Source organism: Macaca thibetana, chromosome 10, assembly GCF_024542745.1.
Source record: "Macaca thibetana thibetana isolate TM-01 chromosome 10, ASM2454274v1, whole genome shotgun sequence".
NCBI lineage: Eukaryota > Metazoa > Chordata > Mammalia > Primates > Cercopithecidae > Macaca > Macaca thibetana.
In genome coordinates this window covers 62619596-62639426 of record NC_065587.1, presented here as the reverse complement: position 1 = coordinate 62639426, position 19831 = coordinate 62619596, and the positions used below count along the sequence as shown (strand labels likewise).

The following is a 19831-nucleotide window of genomic DNA, read 5'->3' as shown; positions in this document are numbered from 1 at the left end:
GGCATGAGCCACCGCGCCCAGTTCAATTTTTTTTTTTTTTTAGACAGAATCTTGTTTTGTCACCCAGGCTGGAGTGCAGTGGTGTGATCTCTGCCCACTGTAACCTCCGCCTTCCAGGTTCAAGCGATTCTCCTGCCTCAGCTTCCCAAGTAGCTGGGACTACGGGCATGAGCCACCATGTCCAGCTAATTTTTGTATTTTTAGTAGAGACAGGGTTTCACCATGTTGGCCAGGCTGGTCTTGAACTCCTGACCTCAAGTGATTCGCCCGCCTCGGCCTCCCAAAGTGCTGGGATTACAGGCATGAGCCACTGCACCTGGCCCATGAGTATTTTGAACATTCACCGTGCTTGGAAACTTTGGGCCTGCCACAAGTCAATGAGGCACGCTAGCCAGGTTGGTTTTTGAGTTGGTAGACTTGGTGCAGGTGCCAAGCTGCTTCATAGGAGGCTGTCCCCAGCTGATCCTCGGGCAACCTCTCCCTGGTGAAGATCCGACCATACTTCAAAAGCCTCTTGGAGGCCATCTCTCCAAGAAGCATTCTCCCTCCCTGGCCTTGCCTGTGGTTGAGTGATTTTGTAATTTTATATGCAGAAAAATGTCTGCTTTCCTGAGACCCTTGGGATGCCTGGGACAAATCTTTGAGCCCTCTAAAGCTTTCTAATCAAAGTGTGGTCCATAGACCAGCAGTATTGACAGTACCTTGGGGCTTGTTAGGAGTGCACAATGTCAGGCTCCACTCTGGACCAACTGAATCAGACGCTAAAATCTGTGAGGATTCTAAAGGCATCAGGCACCCTGCTGTGTAAACGCCCAGGATTCTGATCAGGTAAGAGGGCCATGGCCTCAGGCAGCCGGGAGATGTCGCTGTTCCCCAGTCATTGGCGTTGTCAGGTTTTACTACCAGTGCCAGAGGCCCCGCGTGTGGGGCTTTGTTCGCTGTGAAATCCCAGGACCACGAAAGGGTCAGGTCAGGTTTGTCATGCCACCCTTTTGTCGGCCACTCAACCTGCCCCTCCTCCCATCTCTCCTTGCCTGTTCCTGTCCTGGGTTCCCAGCGATGTTTCCAGATAGGGAAGACTGTGTGATCCCCAAGCCCAGCCCTGCCCCAGGATCTCAGGAGAAAGCCCACAGGAGATAGTGCATCTGGCCGGGCGCAATGGCTCATGCCTGTAATCCCAGCACTTTGGGAGGCCGAGGTGGGTGGATCACTTGAGGCCAGGAGTTTGAGACCAACGTGGTGAAACCCATCTCTGCTAAAAATACAAAAATTAGCCGAGCATGGTGGCATGCGCCTGTAATCCCAGCTACACGGGAGGCTGAAGCAGAAGAATCACTTGAACTTGGGAGAAGGAGGTTGCAGTGAGCCGAGATCGTGCCACTGCACTCCAGTTCGGACAACAGAGTAAGACTGTCTCAAAAACAAAACAAAACAAAACCAAAAAAAACCCCCGAAAAACCAGAAGTGTATCCTACAGGGTCTCCCTCAGCCTGACTCATCAGACAAGAAGAGCTCAGACCAGCAAGAAGGAGGTGTCTACAGGGACGACCCGCCTCGCTTGGAATCTCTGAGTTGGGGGATCTTAGTGACAAGAGGACCTGCAGACACAGTGGGAAGAATTCCCATGATTTGAGTGTCCACAGGCAAAAGTCAAGGCCTGCCTGGGACTTCAGTTTCCAGTTTCTATTTTCTGTGTCAGGAGCCAAGTTATCTCATGGCCTTACTTCCCCTCTGTGGTTACAGTGCAGCTAAAGGAACCCTGATAGCCTTGACTGCGGCAAACTCAGGTTCGAGTCAGGGCCAAACGGACCTCACTCCAGACTAGAAGCAGAGTCACTGGGGTTTCCCTCCAGGGCCTGGAGCTCCCACTCTCTGGGCCTTTCCCACCCTGCCTGGTTTAGCCCCTGAACACCCAGGCCACAGAGCAGAAGGAAGAGCAGCCTCCACACCCAGGCCCCCCAGCTCCTGACTCCCCAGTGGCTGCGCCCTGTTGAAGCTGGAACCTCCTCTAAGGCCCAGAACCTGGGATCCATGGCTGAGACCTGGCTTCCTGCCTAGCTCCTGTGCCCCCGGGGTCAGCCCCAGTCACCACCACCCAGTGACTCACGGAGTCCAGCTGTCCTGGATTTCCGCAGTCTAGCAGTAACATCTACGTGCCAGTCACGTAACATATATGATCTCATCTCATTCAACAACCTTGAGCCTTAGGGACACATAGTGCTCTCATTTCATGGTGGAAGAAGCTGAGTCTTGGAGATACTGGGTAACTCATCCAATCTCATACAGATAGTACATGGAGAGGCCAGGGTTAGGAGTGGGGCTTGCCTGCCTCCAGACAAGCCCACCTGCCCCAGAACAGTGCTATCCCTGACCCTGCCTCAGCAGCCTACAGGTGATTTCTGCCAGCTTGATTTCCCATGGCTTGGTATCAGTAGGGTCTCTGTGGGTCCTGCGAGGTGGAGTGATAAAGGTGACGTGAGGATTTCCTATAGCAATGACAAGGACCCTGCAATGGAAGATGGCACTGCACTTTACACTCGCGCTTGTCATGGTGATAGTGACATTTCTGATTAACATCAGAACTTTGGTCTGCTGATTTCACCCGTGAACCTGGAGCCAGAAGCCCCAGGATCCCATCTGACCTCTGACCCAATTCCCACATCCTTCAGGTGAGAGATGGTTCCAGGCATGCACAAACATTCCAGAATATTAATTGATGATGAAAAGTCATCATTAATTTATTGGCATATTTTATCTTTTATTCCTGCCTCCTTCCATCCTTTGATAATTTATCCATCAGATATCAATGTAGTAATACACATCAGGTGCTAAGTGCCGTGTTTGGTGTCCAGGAGCCAAGGAAGAGTAAAGCACAATTCAAATGAATTGATATTTATCAGGTACCGCTCTGTGCCATTCACTGAGTTGGGGGCTCCAGACATTCTGTGGACTTGCTTTGATGCAATTTTCATCCTAGCTAGACAAGTGGGCAAACAGATAATTACACAGTGTGATATACACAGTCTCTAATCGAGGTGCATACAAGGAGCTGTGGGAGCAGAGTGGGTGGGGACTTCTCCCTGCTAAGGAGCAGGAAAGGCTTTGCCTAGGATGTAACGTTTTTTTGGGGGGGCGGTTGGGGGGACAGGGTCTCACTGTCACACAGACTGGAGTGCAGTGGCATGATCTTGTCTCACTGCAAACTCTGCTTCCCGGGCTCAAGCGATTCTCCTGCCTCAGCCTCCGGAGTAGCTGGAATTACAGGTGCGCGTCACTACTGCCCGGCTAATTTTTGTATTTTTAGCAGAGACGGGGTTTCACCATGTTGGCCAGGCTGGTCTTGAACTCCTGACCTCAAATGATCCACCCCCCTCAGCCTCCCAAAGTGTTGGGATTATAGATGTGAGCCACCTCATCTGGCTTCTTTTTTTTTTTTGAAACAGGGTCTCACTCTGTCACCCAGGCTGGAGTGCAGTGGCTTGATCTGGGCTCACTGTAACCTCTGCCTCCTGGGCTTGGGTGATGCCCCCACCTCAGCCTCCTGATTAGCTGGGACTACAGGCACGTGCCACTATGCCAGGCTACTTTTGTATTTTTTGTAGAAACGGGGTTCCTCCATGTTGCCCAGGATGGTCTAGAACCTGTGGGGTCAAGCAATCCACCTGCCTCAGCCACCCAAAGTGCTGGCATTATAGATGTGAGTCACTATGCCTGGCCAGGATGTGACTTTTAAGCTGGATCTTGAAGAAAGAGGAAAAATTAATCCAGCCCGAGCAAACACCTGGTTAGTGAATAGCAAATTATTTGGTGTAGCTGGAGTGAAGGTTCTCACATCCTTTTGGGCTTCGGACCTGGACCCCAGATTCAGTTGTCCAGGGTAGGGCCCAGGGTTCTGAATTTCTAATCAGGGCCTCACGTGGTTCTGGTACAGGTGTGAGGGTCCACAGACTAGGGGACCTAGGCCTGTGGTTTCAGCGGCAAGAAACGTGGATGAATCTGGAATAATGCATTAGGGCCAAGCTATGCAGGGTGTCAAATGCCATGCTAAGGAATTTGGACCTGTCCTGTTCTCAGTGGAGACAGTCCACTGGAGGCTTTCAAGTCCTGCAGTGGTGGTTTGGAAGGAGAACACTGCCAGCAGCCTGGTGGGCGGAACAGAGACCTGAGAGGCTGGAGGGAAGAGGTTCAGTGAGGAAGCTGTCACAGCTGTCCAGGCCAGCCATCCTGGAGGCCTGAGCCAGGGGGTTGAGGGGGCAGTGGGCAAGGAGCATGGGAGTGGAGGCACTGGATTTGAGAGGGCTCTGAAAAATGGGGCCCAGGCCTGCAGTAGATGGATGAGGAAGGTAAAGGAGAGGTTGTTGAGAATGGGCTGGGGAGCCCCAAGGGCTGATCAGGATGCACCAGGGGGCAGTGGATTGAGGGGAGGAGCAACAGAGCCGATTTGCACGTGTTGAGTTTTTCACTCATGGGACCTCCAGGAGGATGTGGGTAACAGGCATTGGATCTTGTCTGAAGCTTGGAGAAGGTGGTTGAAGTTGAGGGGAGAGTATTTTTTTTTTCCCCTGGAGACAAAGTTTTGCTCTTGTTGCCCAGGCTGGAGTGCAGTGGTGCGATCTCGACTCACCACAACCTCCGCCTCACTGGTTCAAGCGATTCTCCTGCCTCAGCCTCCCAAGTAGCTGGGACTACAGGCATGCGCCACCACACCTGGCTAATTTTGTATTTTTAGTAGAGACGGGGTTTCTCCATGTTGGTCAGGCTGGTCTTGAACTCCCAACCTCAGGTGATCCGCCCACCTCGGTCTCCCAGAGTGCTGGGATTACAGGTGTGATCCACCTCATCCAGCTGAGCCTTTGAAGAGCAAAGAGGTATTGGAGGACTGTAAACTGCTTACGAATCTTCAGGGCGCATGGAAGCAGAATTAGAAAAAGAGGCCAGGTGTGCTGGGCCACACCCGTAAGCCCAGCATTTTGGGTGGCCAAGGTGGGAGGATTGCTTGAGGCCCGGAGTTTGAGACCAACCTGGGCAACAAAGCAAGACCCCCCCTTCCCATGGCGAAAGAAAGAAAAGAGGCAAGAAGAACCCACTAGAAAAGTAGGCTGTTTGGCTGTTTGTCAATTTATTATCTCCACTTTGCAGATGGGGAAACTGGGACTCAATTAAATAACTTGTCCATGGCCACTAGGCTCATCAGGGTAAGGCTGGAGTTTTGAACCTAAGTCTCTTTGGCTCCAGTGCCCATATTCTCTTGACTGAGTCTCCGGGAGGCAAATCCTGTCCCCAGACACAAAATAAACAAATTCAAAGACTGGGGGTGAATGGGTGGAGGTGAGGAAGATGCAGCAAAAAGAACTTGCAGGAGGCCGAGCGCAGTGGCTCATGCCTGTAATCCCAGCACTTTGGGAGGCCGAGACAGATGGATCTCCTGAGTTCAGGAGTTTGAGACCAGCCTGGCCAACGTAGTGAAACCCCGTCTCTACTAAAAATACAAAAATTACCCGGGTGTGGGGGCAGGCACCTGTAATCCCAGGTACTCAGGAGGCTGAGGCAAGAGAATCACTTGAATCCGGGAGGCAGTTTGTAGTGAGCCGAGATCATGCCATTGCACTCCAGCCTGGGGGACAGAGCGAGACTCCATCTGAAAAAAAAAAAAGAATAACTTGCAGGACAGAGGCAGGGGAGACCAGCACACCAAGTGAGCCTATTTTTCATTCCTTCTCCCACTAGAATATATTAAAGCAAATCCCAGACTTCACATTATTTCATCCATAAATATTTCAGTATGTATCTTAAAAAGATAAGGCTCTTTTTTAGACATAGTCACAACCCCATTATCACACTTTAAAAAAAAAAATCTAACAATAATTCCTATTAAGGGAACCTATTGAAGACAATCTGACAAGACCTCAGAATGGAAGTGGGCTTGTGTATCTTGAGCCGGCACTGTCACAAAGCCATGATAAGGAATTTAAATTTTCCCAAGATAATTACAGCCAAGGCGAACAGGGGATTGGAAATGCAGGAGATTTGAGAAGCTTGTCTGGCTCTGGAAAGAAAATGTTATAAAGGAAGAAAAAAAAAAAAAAAAAGACTGGAAAGGTTTACAGAGTACAAAAGACAAGACTCTCTTTCTGACTTCCCCTTTCCTCATGCGAGGGTCTTTAGTCATAAATGAGAAATAGGAACCCGGGCTAGAGTGAAACCAAATGGATAAAAATAACACAGCAAATACAGTATTGCTAAATGCAATGATACAGGCATGGGGTTTATTTCCCACCAAGGCCGTGCAAACTGCTCACTTCTTAGATAAAGGCTAATAGTTGCTGCTATTCAGAATCCCAGCTTCCTGAGAGGTCACGTCCATTGTTTATTAACTGGCTATTGTGGATGCTGACCTTCTACTAGGTAGGCATCAAGAAATCAGATTTCTAGACCAGGCGCAGGCTCACACCTGTAATCCCAGCACTTTGTGGGGCCGACGCAGGTAGATCCCTTGAGGTCAGGAGTTCGAGACTCAGACTGGCCAACATGGCGAAACCCCGTCTCTACTAAAAATACAAAAATTAGCCAGGCGAGCCAGGCACAGTGGCTAATGCCTTTAATCCCAGGACTTTGGGAGGACGCGGCGGGTGGATCACCTGAGGTCAGGAGTTTGAGACCAGCCTGTCTAACATGGCGGAACCCCGTATCTACTACAAGTACACAAATTAGCAGGGCGCGGTGGTGGGTGCCTGTAATCCCAGCTACTCAGGAGGCTGAGGCAGGAGAATCGCTTGAACCTGGGAGGTGGAGGTTGCAGTGAGCCGAGATCGTGCCACTGCACTCCAGCCTGTGCGACAAGAGCGAGACTCCGTCTCAAAAGAAAAAAAAAATAGCCAGATGTGGTCTCTATTAAAGATACAAAAATTAGCCAGGCATGGTGGCAAGCACCTGTAATCCCAGCTACTTGGGAGACCAAGGCACAAGAATCGCTTGAGCCAGTGAGCTGAGATCGTGCCACTGCCTCCAAAGGCAACAGAGTGACTTTGTCTCCAAAAAAAAAAAAATTTATATATATATATATTGGTCCAACTCCTCCATGAAATTGCTCTGTGACCTTGGACAACTTCCTTGACTTACCCGAGCTGTCTGTAAAGTGAGGGTATTAGATTATAAGACCTCGTCGTTTCCTTTAAGATCTGAGTTCTCTGATTCAGTGAATACCTAGTAAAACAGTGCTTACTTCCTAGGGTTTAGAAAGCCTTACTAGGATTTGGCTCAATGTTACGCTGCATCTGCAAAATGCTTGGATTGGCTGGGTGTGGTGGCTCACGCCCTGTAATCCCAGCACTTTGGGAGGCCGAGGTGGGTGGATCACCTGAGATGAGGAGTTCAAGAGCAGCCTGGCCAACATGGTAAAACCCCGTCTCTACTAAAAATACAAAAATTAGCCTGGTATGGTGGCGGGTGCCTGAAATGCCAGCTACTTGGGAGGCTGAGGCAGGAGAATCGCTTGAACCCAGGAGGCAGAGGTTGCAGTGAGCCGAGATCATGCCACTACACTCTAGCCTGGGTGATAGAGTGAGACTCTGTCTTAAAAAAAAAAAAAAAAAAAAAAAAGAATATTTGGCTAACCTCGATGAAGGATGCTATGGAGATGCCATGTGTTGATCATGCAGGTTCATGCTACAAAATCACCCAGCATTGCTCTTGGCTGATCCCCCAGAGGAAATCCGAAAGGCAGCACTACGTGAGGTCTCTGGAAATGGACAGTGGATGGAGAGCATGTGGAAACTGCACAGAGCCATCCACAGATGGAGCTGGCTGCCTGAGGCCCAGGAAGCAAATTGAAGAAATAAGTTGAAACGACAGCCCAATGTGGTTTTTTTGTTGTTTTGTTTCATTTTAATGGCAGGTAAAGGGGTTGATGGACGGTGACCAGGGATGTGGGACTGAGATGGAGCTAAAGGGAAGGCGGCTGTGAAAGCAGTTGCCATATGTTGCTGGGATTCTGGGACTTTGACCTGGGGAACTGCATTTGAGCAGAGTCTTAAGAACTTGAGATTGGAGGGGAGCCAGAGGAAGATGCAGAAGAACTTGAACCAGAAAGGGCAGGGGAGAAACAAAACAGACCCCATCCTGGGCCAGAAGAGAAGCCCTTTTCTGACACCTTGCCCTCTGTCCGGCTCATCATCACGTGAGGAAGGAAAGGCTGTGTGGCTCATGGCTCCAGCTGCTCTGATTTCTTTCTTCAGTTCCTCCTAGGTGCTCTGTTCTTTCTCCCTGCACGGCCTCTGCTGTGTCCTCTCCCTGGAAGGCAGCTCTTTCTCCCGATCAACTTCCACTCAGACCTTAGCTTAAATCTATTGCCTCCAGGAAGCCCTCCTTGGCCTTCTGATAAGACAACCACTTCATTTTAAGTCCTTACATCATTATTATAGTGCTCCTCACTGTTATCATTCTTATTTATGTGATTTTATCATTCTTTAATGTATTTAATGAATTTATGTGTATTATGTGATTTATGTGTTTCTAAAAAAATGTCTAATTTTGAAATAATATCAAGCTTTTAGAAAAGTTGCAAGAATAATACAAAAAACTCCATGGGCTGGGGGCGGTGGCTCACGCCTGTAATCCCAGCATTTTGGGAAGCCCAGGCAGGTGGATCACTTGAGCCCAGGGGTTCAAGACCAGCCTCGGCAACATAGCGAGACCTCATCTTTACAAAAACCAAAATAAGCAAATTAGCTGGGTGTGATGGCACGAGCCTGCAGTCCCAGCTACTTGGGAGGTTACGATGGGAGGACTGCTTGACCCAGGAGTTCAAGGCTGCAGTGAGCTATGACTGTGCTGCAGCACTCCAGCAAGACCTTGTGTCTAAAAAAATAATATTTCAAAAATTAAATAATTTAAATTAAATTAATTTTATTTATGTATTTATGGAGATAAGGTCTCACTCCGACACCCAGGCTGGGGTGCAGTGGCACAATCTCGGCTCATTGCAGCCTCAACTTTCAGGGTTCAGGTACTTCTCCCACCTTAGTCTCCTGAGTAGCTGGAACTCTAGGCGTGCACCACCATACCCAGTTAATTTTGTGTGTATATATGTGTGTGTGTATATATATATACACACTTTTTTTTTTTTTTGAGACAGAGTCTCGCTCTGTCACCCAGGCTGGAGTGCAGTGGTGCAATTTCATCTCCCTGCAAGCTCTGCCTCCCGGGTTCACCCCATTCTCCTGCCTCAGCCTCCCAAGTAGCTGGGACTACAGGCACCTGCCACCACACCCAGCTAATTTTTTGTATTTTTAGTTTACAAGTGTGAGCAATTGTGCCTGGCTTAAATTACCTTTACCTTAATTAAATAAATTAAATTTTATTCAATTTTTAAAATTAAATAAAAATAAAAATAAAAAGAACTCCTGGCTGGGTGGGGTGGCTCAAAGCCCAGCACTTTTGGAGGCCAAGGTGGGTAGATCACTTGAGCCCAGGAGTTCAAGACCAACCTGGCCCACATGGTAAAACCCCGTCTCTACAAAAAAGTACAAAAAATTAACTAGGCATGGTGGTGCACACCTATAGTCCCAGAGACTTGAGAGGCTGAGGTGGGTCTCTTGAGCCCATGAGGTGGAGGTTGCAGTGAGCTGAGATTGCGCCACTACACTCCAGCCTGGATGACAGAGTGAAACTCTGTCTCAAAAAAAAAACAATAAAAAAATTTTTAAAACTCCCAGATTCAACAATTGTTAACATTTTGTCACATTTCCTTTGTGATTCTCTCACCCCGTCTCTTCATATATATGTATATGTATAGATTATATGTCACATACTTACATACACGTAATATATGACTGTTATTTTTTCTGAACCTCTTAAGCGTAATTTGCAGATATCTTGCTCCTTTACCCCTAAACATTTAAGCATTATTTCCCAAGAACAAGATCATTCACTTATACAGCCACAGTTGTATAAATGATCGGATTTTTGGAATAACATCTGTTTTGACTTAAATGTAGGTTCCATGAGGGTGCAGCAGTATCTTGCTTTTCACCCATGTGTGTGTCTCCTAGCATAGTGCCTGGTGCATAGCTGGGACTCAAAATATTTGTTGAATGTACGAGAATTCCTGAATTCCAAGGGCTTGTCATTAATATGGTATTCTTGCCCCGCGGCCAGCTTTCTCACTCAGCCCGCTGTGCATGTTGGATGGGGTTGGGTGTTCAGACTTCTCCTGTCCATCTCTCAGTGGGGAATCAGGATCCCATCAAGGTAAATCAGTGCCTGAAGATTTGGCTTCTGTCATTTCTGTCAAATCCTCTCCAGCCAGCTCTGACCCTTGCCGAGCTACATTCCTTTTTTTTTTTTTTGAGATGGAGTTTTGCTCTTGTCCCCCAGGCTGGAGTACAGTGGCATGATCATGGCTCATTGCAACCTCTGCCTCCTGGGTTTAAGTGATTCTCCTGCCTCAGCCTCCCGAGTAGCTGGAATTGCAGGCGTGCGCCACCACCCCTAGCTAATTTTTGCATTTTTAGTAGTGATAGGGTTTCATCATGTTGGCCAGGCCAGTCTAGAACTCCTGACCTCAAGTGATCTGCCTGCCCTGGCCTCCCAAAATGCTAGGATTACAGGCGTGAGCCACCGTGCCTGGCCCTGAGCTATATCCTTGACTGGCAGCCGCCTCTCCTCTGGCTCAGTGGCAACTATTAGCCATCACACCCAGTTAATTGACCCCATGAGAGAGTTCTGGCAAAGGCAGCTGAAATGCTGGCCAATCTTCCCAGGCAGTTGCCTCTGTGAGGGACTGGCCTCAGCCTTGGAAACTGCCCTCTGTGCCCTTGGCCCACCAGGTGCTTCAGTCTACCTTACCGCCCGTGTTATGCTCTCCTGTTAGGATGTCATAGCTTTTAGTACAGAGGAGGCCAATGGAGGGCATGATGTACTCAGGGAAAGTAGGAGCTGGGGCCCACAGCCCACCGAATCCTGAGTTGGAGAGGCTTTTAGATATCAGGTAGGACAGTGGTTTTCCAAATGTGGCCCCCAGTCAGCAGCAGCCGTGCCTCCTGGGCACTTGGTAGACGTGCCCCACCCCAGCTCTATTGAATCAGGAGCTGATTAGGGCAGGGCACAACTGTCTGTGTTGTAATCAGCCCTTCAGGAGGTTGAGATGCATGCTCAGGTCTGCAACCCTTTGCTTTAGGCCCACCCTGCAGTTTTCAGGGTGGGGGTGGCGGGTTCACTCTGCTCCCTCCTCTCACATAGCACATTCTCTGCTCGTTCTTGCCCATCTGCAGCTACCGGCTTTTTAAAACAATGTTTTCAGAATAAAAAATAAGCTTATCACGGAGTTATTACATTACCATGGCAACCTGGCAGCTGACTAGACAGAAGCAGGTAGCACAACTGCCTTGGGGTCTCAGTGGCACTAAAGTAATCGTGGATTTTTGCTCTGTGGGCTGTTCTGCCTATGCACAGCTTCGTTTCTCTTGTCTTTTCCTCCTTTTTTCTCCTCTTTTCTGTTTGGACCCTTATTCCTCTCTCATCTCATCAGGAGCAACAAGTGTTCTCATTGTTTTAGATTTTCCAAGAGGCTGCCACATCTGACCTCTCCTTTGAAACCGACAATAACCCCAGGAGGTAGCTGATATGAGCAGGGCTGTTTGACTGCGTTTTTTGTTTGTTTGTTTGTTTTATTTTTTTAGATGGAGTTTCGTTCTTGTGGCCCAGGTTGGACTGTAATGGCACAGTCTTGGCTCACTGCAACCTCCGCTTCCCGGGTTCAAGCGATTCTCCTGCCTTAGCCTCTCGAGTAGCTGGGATTACAGGCATGGGCCGCCATGTCCAGCTAATTTTGTGTTTTTAGAAGAGATGTGTTTGTCAGGCTAGTCTTGAACTCCCGACCTTAGGTGATCCACCCTCCTTGGCCTCCCAAAGTGCTGGGATTACAGGTGTGAGCCACTGCGCCAGGCCTTGACTATGTTTTTATCCTCATCAAAATGTTGTATTAAAATTTTCTTGAATCGATTGGTTTATATTTCAAGAAGGAACATGCACAGAAGGCAAAATTCAAAAGGTACAAAATGGTGCATGTTCAGAGTAAGTCTCTGCGTGATTCTGTGTCCAGGTCTCCTCCCTGGGGTGGGGGTCCCATGATCTGTTTCTTGTGCTTCCTTACTGGCTTGCTGAGATAGCCTACACACATAAAAGGTTTTTTTAAAAAAACCTTCTTTCACCTTTGTTATTTACACAAATGGCAGGTTCCATCCCCACCGCTCAGTACCTTGCTTCCTTCATGCAGTCTGTCTTAGGTATCCTTCTCCAGTGTTTAGAGTTGCCTTATGCATTTTATTTATTAATTAAATTAATTTTTTAAAAATTTGAGACAGTCTTGCTCTGTTGTCCAGGTTGGAGTACAGTGGTGCGATCTTGGCTCACAGCAACCTCTGCCTCCCAGGTTCAAGTGATTCTCATGCCTCCGCTTCCGAGTAGCTGCGATCACAGGTGAGCACTAATTTTGTGTTTTTAGTAGAGATGGGATTTCACCATGTTGGCCAGACTGGTCTTGAACTCTCAACATCAAATGATCTGCCCGCCTTGGCCTCCCAAAGTGCTAGGATTTCAGGCATGAGCCATCGCACCCAGCCGCCTTGTGCTTTTTAATAGTCTATTCCATAGTGTAGATGTATTATCATTTAAGCAGTCCCCTGTTGATAAATATTTGGGTTGCTCCTAGTCTTCTGCTATTTTCATCCTCATTTAACAGCTAGAAAAACTGTGATTCAGAGAGGGACATGACCTGTGAAAGTTCCCAAAGCAAACGTTGGCATCTTCAGGCATTGCTTAGCTACAGAATGTAAGAAAAAAGGAAGAGATGACTGACCCCTGAATTAGAGAAAAGACAGAGCCATCCAGGGACCCAATTTCCTCTTCCGCCGCACTAGTGTCTTAACTAGTTCAGTTAAATTCTTCTAACATTGCCTGATATGTAATTAAATAATCATTTATGGAAGTATTTTAAATCTGTCTTCCTTGCTAGACAGTAACCTTTGTCAGGCCAGGGGCTATGTTTTCCTCACTCCTTCATCCCTAGGAAGGACTACACTCCTAGCAAGTACTGAGCATATAGTAGGTGCTCAATAAATACCTGTTAAATGAATGAACGAATGGATCAGGATCGTGTGTGGTTAAGACAGTGGACTTAAGAGATCTCGCTTTAGAGATCCTGGGTTTCACAGTTATTATTATGTAATCCTAGATCTATCATCCAACTCCTCAATACCTCCATTTCCTTAGGTGTGACATGGAAACGCTCCCTTGGGATTGCTGGATCAGGTGAGCAAATGCAGGTCAGGTATCCATCACAGGGCCTGTGTGCAGTGAGGCCTCAGCCATTTCTCCTAAGCCAGAGCTTCTTCCAACATCATATGCTGCCTGGAAATTCTGATGAAGGAACCTAAGAATCTTCAAGGCGGAGGTAATTTGAGCTGGGCCCTGAAGGAGGAGTAAGATTCCAGCTTATGTGGCCAGGGCCAGATTTCTTTACTGAGTTCATCCAACTACAAAATGGAGACGATGACACCCAGTTTCTGTCTCCCTCTGGGAGCACTGGTCTGGCTTAAAGTCTCTCAAGAGGATAAACATCATACAATTAAAAGGCACCATCATTACTCAAGTGGAAAAGTGCCCTCCCGGGACAAGTGATTCTGCTTGTGCTGTGTATGACTGGATATTTGGTGTGGATTTAACCCAGGGCGTCAACTGTGCTGTCACTTAGAGCTAAGTGTAACGGGGCACTTAGTAAATGTGGAGGTAGATAAAGCCGTCCAGATGCTGGATGTGGGTGAGCTTTGTGCTGCCTCTGGGACTGAAGTGCTTTAGAGAGATGAAGTTCTGGAGTCTCTTCTTGAGGGGCACTGGGAGTGTAAGCCCCAGCTTGGGCCTTTGCTGCTGCTGTACTCTTCTGCTGGAGACTAAAAGACACCTATTCTGGGAAGCCTTCCCTGATCACCAAGACAGAGTCTGATGTTCTGGGTTTTTCTGTCACCCCACACACTTCTCACAATATCCTATTGTCTTAGTTTGTTTCTCTGCCCATCTTCCCCAACCAGAGCCCAAGATATTGTCCCTAGGATTTTTCTGACATACAGTCGGTGCTCAACAAGTGTCTGCTGAATGAAGCTTTTCACTTTTCACAACCGTGGGAAATGTTGAGTCTCAAGAACAGATCAAGGGGTTTGATTTTCCTGGGAAGGGTAGACCCTGTGTGGTTTTGGCATGTGATCCCTCTTCTGATGGAAATTCTGTTTGATGCCCTTTCTAATAAGCCCAGGGTGGAAACGTGAGCCTATCCTCCTTTGCAGCAGACCTGAGCCTGCAGATTTACAGATATCTGAGTGTGGAATCCAGCCTTGAGTCCCTACCTTGTAGAAAGCAGGAGGAGAGCAGGCCTTGAACAACTGAAGTTGCTTATCTGCTATGAACCTCCTGGATGCCCAGAGAAAGAATCCAGAACGTGGCGAGTCTCCACTGCTGCCTGGGCCCTGTTGGCTCAAAGATGAACCTGTTGCTGGCTTTTCTGGCACACGGAGACTGTCCCCACTGCCCGGAGAGGCCCCTCCTTGTGGTCCTGCATTCTGGATTCAGTGGGATCCACCACACTCAGCATTCTTGGCTTCATGCTGGAGCTGAGCATAAGGCGAGAAGGAGTTGCTGGGAACACTGTGATACCTGGCTCAGGCAGGAACCACCCAAGTCAGGTGTGATGAGATCTTGGACTGAGAGCCGCCTGCTCTGAACAAGGCCCTGGACTCTGGACTTACCACCATCTCTGACCAACCCTTCCAGCTGGTCTTTCTGCCTCTGGATTCAGAGTCTGGAGTCGGGCTTCTGGCTGGTCATGGTTAGGTCCAGTGTCCACGCTCCAGCAGGAATTGAGGGGAGCGTGTCCACCCCATTCGTCTGCATTTATCTCCCTGCTTCTTGGGATTCCCACAATGGGGGCTCAGATGCTGGGCAGCCCAAGTGACAAATACTAGCAGGGTTCCCCTTCTATGAACTTAATATTCTCTTCTGGAGGGCTCCATCTCCCAAGCCCATCTCTGCCCCATGCGGTGTCTGCTGAGGTGCCTAAGTCTGGAGAATCCACTTTCAAGATAGTTTCTTTGTTCAAAAAATGTTTTATTTCTTAATTTTTATTTGAGACGGAGTCTCATTCTGCCACCCAGGCTGCAGTGCAGTGGCGCGATCTCAGCTCACTGCAACCTCCAACTCCCTGGTTCAAACAATTCTCCTGTCTCAGCCTCCTGAGTAGCTGGGATTATAGGCACACGCAACCAGCTAATTTTTGTATTTTAGTAGAGACGGGGTTTCACGATGTTGGCCAGGTTGGTCTCAAACTCCTGACCTCGTGATCTGCCTGCCTTGGCTTCCCAAAGTGCTGGGATTACAGGCGTGAGCCACTGTGCCTGGCCCAACATTTTAAAATGAAAAATTAAAACATATACAAAAAAGCCAAAAGAATTGTTCAAAAAACACTATACCCACCATCTATTAAGTTGGAACAAAAGTAACTGCGGTTTTTGCCATTCCTTAACCTAACAGATTCTACGCTTCACTTTCATTCTGCCACATTTACTTTATCACACATGCATCCATCTCTCCACCGCCCCGAGGTGGCTGCTTCTCTCTTGGGTCTGATGCCTGATGCTCCCTGCACTCTTTCTCCCTATGTGACCTGGGCTTCTCACAGCTCGGTGGTCTCTGGGTAGTCATTCTTTTTACATAGTGGCTGATTTCCAGGCCAGTTCAACACCATGCTTGAAACTGACACATCATCTCTTCCATAGTTGTCTACTGCTCAAAGCAGTCACTGGGTAGAAGAGCATGTGGGATGGGGAATACCAGCCATCCTTAGGATAAACAGTCAGCTGCAAAGGGTGGTCAGTGGAGCCTTGAAAAGGAGGTATTGGGGCTTGGTGTGGTGGCTTGGGGCTTGGTGTGGTGGCTTACGCCTGTAATTCCAGACCTTTGGGATGCCGAGGCAGGTGGATCGCTTGAGCTCGCGAGTTAGAGACCAGCCTAGTTAACATGACAAAACCCCATCTCTATCAAAAATACAAAAATTAGCCGGGTGTGGTGGCACATATCTGTGGTGCCAGCTACTCAGGAGGCTGAGGTGGAAGGATTGCTTGAGCTGGGGAGGTGGAGGTTGCAGTGAGCTGAGATCATGCCACTGCACTCCAGCCTGGGAGACAGAGTGAGACCCTGTCTCAAAAAAAAAAAAAAGAAAAAATGAAAGAGAGAGAAAGAGGGAAGAAGGGGAGGGGAGGGGAAGGGAGGGGAGGGCAGGGGAGGGGAGGGTAGGGCAGGGGAGGGGAGGGGACGGGAGGGCAGGGGAGGGGAGGGGAGGGCAGGGGAGGGCAGGGGAGGGCAGGGGAGGGGAGGGGAGGGGAGGGGAGGGGAGGGAAGGGAAGGGAAGGGAAGGGAAGGGAAGGGAAGGGAAGGGAAGGGAAGGGAAGGGAAGGGAAGGGAAGGGAAGGGAAGGGTGGGAAGGATTGGGGCTAAATCCTAAGGAAAGAGAATGAACTTGTCTTGTGGACAGCCAGAAGAGAGCATTCTAGACAGAGAGACCAACAAAGGCAATGACTTGAAGTGGAAAAGCGAATCTTGTACCTCTACTTTCCCTTTTCCACATCCATATCCAGCCCATCATTCGGGACCCACATGGAGCTGCCTCCCCCACGAAGCCTTCCTCGATACTTCAGTCCCTGCTGATCCTTCCCCTCTTCCTAGAGCCTTCATGTGTGTACACTCATCTGACTTGCACAGGAAGGCTGGGTAGTGCAAAGGTTATGCACGCAGTCTCTGCGAGGCCTTAGGGAAGTTGCTTAACTTTTCCAGCCTTAGGTTTCTTCACCTGTAATGCCTATTTTATAGGGGTGCTGGGGGAGAATATTGATATGTGTAAAGTGCTTGGCACCTTTACACATATGAATATGCAATAAACAGCAGCTACAATTAATACAAAACTGGCTCACTCGGTCAAGTGTGACTCTAAGAAAATATTTTTCAGAGCAGAGGTTATGGCTTTTTTGGATTTTTCCTTCATTGTGCAATCACTGTGCCTTGCATAGATATTAGGATAGAAATAAGCCTGCCACAAAGCTCTCCACCGTGCTGTGGTGCTCATGGAGCCATGCAGGGAATAGAGACAGCAAAACTCAGCTGCAGGCCTCTAGGAGCTTCTAGAGAGTGAGCAAGTAGCTGTGCCTGTCACTGGGCCTGCAGCAGTCACTCGGGCGATCTTTTACATTTGGATACAGAGAGTAACAGGTTTCAAAGCACCTGCACACTCGGATTAGCATGCAGGGGCTGCTCTAACAAAGTCCCACAAACGGAGTGGTTTAAACAACAGATATTTACTTTTTCCCGGTTTTGGGGGCTAGGAATCTGAAATCAAAGTGTCTGTGGCACCTTCTGAGGACTGTGAGGAGCCTGTCCTATGCCTCTTGCCTAGCTTCTGGTGGCCTGCTGGCCATCTGTGGTGTTCCTTAGCTGTAGAGGCATCGTCCTGATATCTAACTTCATGTTCACATGACGTTTTATGTGTGCATCTGTGTCCATGTTCCCCCTCTTTTAAAATAAATTCTTTTCTTTCTTAGAGACAGGGTCTTGCTCTGTCACCCAGGCTGGAGTGCAGAGGTGAGATCGTAACTCACTTCAGCCTCCAACTCCTAAGCTCAAGCGATCCTCTCATCTCAGCCTCCCAAAGTGCTGGGATTATGGACAAGAGCCATCAAGCCCTGTCGAAATTTCCCCTTTTCGTAAGTATAGCAGTCATACTGGATTAGGGACTACCCTAACACTCTCATTTTAACTTGATTACCTTTGTAAAGCTCCTATCTCCAAATAAGATCCCATTGCGAGGTACTGGGGGTTAGGGCTCAAACACAGCTTTTTGGAGGGACACAATTCAACCCAGAAAACACTCTCCTCACTCACACCCCGCAGTGAGTCCAGGGCAAGTACCAAGTCCCGTCCTAAACATGTGCACCCTGCAGGCCTCAGTGTAACCCCCTCAGCTATTCTTACGCCCCAATCCATTTCTCACTACCCAGCCTTTCCACTACCCATCGTGCTTTTTCCTCCTCCTCTTTGCCTGGCAAAGTCCTCCTCATTCTTCATTTCTTTTCTTGAGATGGAGTATCACTTTGTTGCCCATGCTGGAGTGCAGTGGTGCGACCTCGGCTCACTGCAACCTCTGCCTCCCAGGTTCAAGCAATTCTCCTGCCTCAACCTCCCAAGTAGCTGAGACTGCAGGTGCACACCACCATACCTGGATAATTTTTCGGGTATTTTTTGTAGAGACGGGGTTTCGTCATGTAGACCAGGCTGATCTCAAACTCCTGGGCTCAAGCAATCTGCCCACCTAGCTTCCCAAAATGCTGGGATTATAGATGTGAGCCACCACTCCTGGCCTCATTCTTCATTTCTTACCAGAAATGCGATCTCCTCAGGGACGTCTTCCCCGATCACTTCTCTTGATTGTATCTCCCGTGTTATTTCGTCTCTCACGGTTCCCCCTTCTTCCTTCCCAACACATCTCTTGGTTTTTAAGTGTGCATTTATCTGTGTGAATGATTAGTGGGGGTGACACATTGACCCCTAGTCTATAAGCACAATCAGGGTAGGGACCCACCTACTCACCATTGTCTTCCCAGTTTCATAGTGCATGATTCAGAGTAGAAACTCCATAAATATTTGTTAAATGAATAAATTATGCATTTTGGGTTCCCCATGCCACCTCACATAGTATGGGATTAGTGAATGTTGAGTGAATTATTTGTCTTCCTAGAGAGTGAATTCCTTTAGGGCAAGATATAGGTCTCTTTTTGTTTTTTGTTTTTTTTTTTTTTGAGTCTCTGGTATCTAACCTCTGTTCCTTGAGCCTCTATGTATGTTATACTGCATAACCAATTATCCTAAGACTTAGGAGTTTAAAACAGTATCATTTAGTATTTCACAACTTCTGTGAGGCAGGCATTCAAGTGACGTTGCCAGGTGTTTCTGGCTCAAGGTTGCTCTTAAGTTTATATTGAAGATTTTGGCCAGGCCACAGTCATTTGAAAGCTTGACTAGGACTGCTGGAGCCACCTGGCTCATACACACGGCTGGCAAGTTAGAGCTGGTTGTTGGCAGGCAGTTCAGTTACTCCCCATGTGAGCCTCTCCACAGGACTGCTTGAGTGTCCTCACAACACGGATTCCCCACGAGTGATCAAGACAGAGCAAAGAGGAAGTTCCAAAGTCTTTTATGACTTTATCTTGGAACTCGTGCTCCAAGATTTCCGCAATATCTTAGAACTCGTGCTCCAAGATTTCCGGGTTATAGAGGTCAGTCCTATTCATGGTGGGAGGTGACTACGGAAGGGTATGGATACTAGGAGCCAAGAATCATCGGGGTTTATGGAGGAGGCTGGTTATCACACTCTCATCTAGGTTTCTTTTTCTCCTACTACTTGCCCCCCACCCCTTCTTAATCATGGAACACTGTTCTTTGCCTTCAAAAAACTTATCCTGTTATATGATTACACATTCATTTAATTAGTCTGTCTCCTTCCAACAGACTGTAAGCACCACAAGGGCAGAGACTGTACGTGCCTGGTTTAGCACTGTGTCCTCAGTTACCAGCACAAAGCATAGAGTAGGCGCTCCGTGAATGCTTTTTGAATGAATTATGATTTGCTTCTGTCTGAATTATAAGAGGTGTTTCTGTTTGTCTCCTCTCTGCATTGTAGGCTCCTAGCTTAGGACCTGGCATAAAATTAAGGAAATGAATGTGAGAAACACTTTTGAAA

The 19831-nt window shown here is 48.2% G+C and overlaps 1 protein-coding gene across 12 annotated transcripts in view; it reads left to right on the top strand.

Moving 5' to 3' along the window:
- The window catches only part of MANBAL (mannosidase beta like), a 634273-nt gene that overhangs the window by 584839 nt on the left and 29603 nt on the right, over positions 1–19831 (top strand). The window lies entirely within an intron of this gene.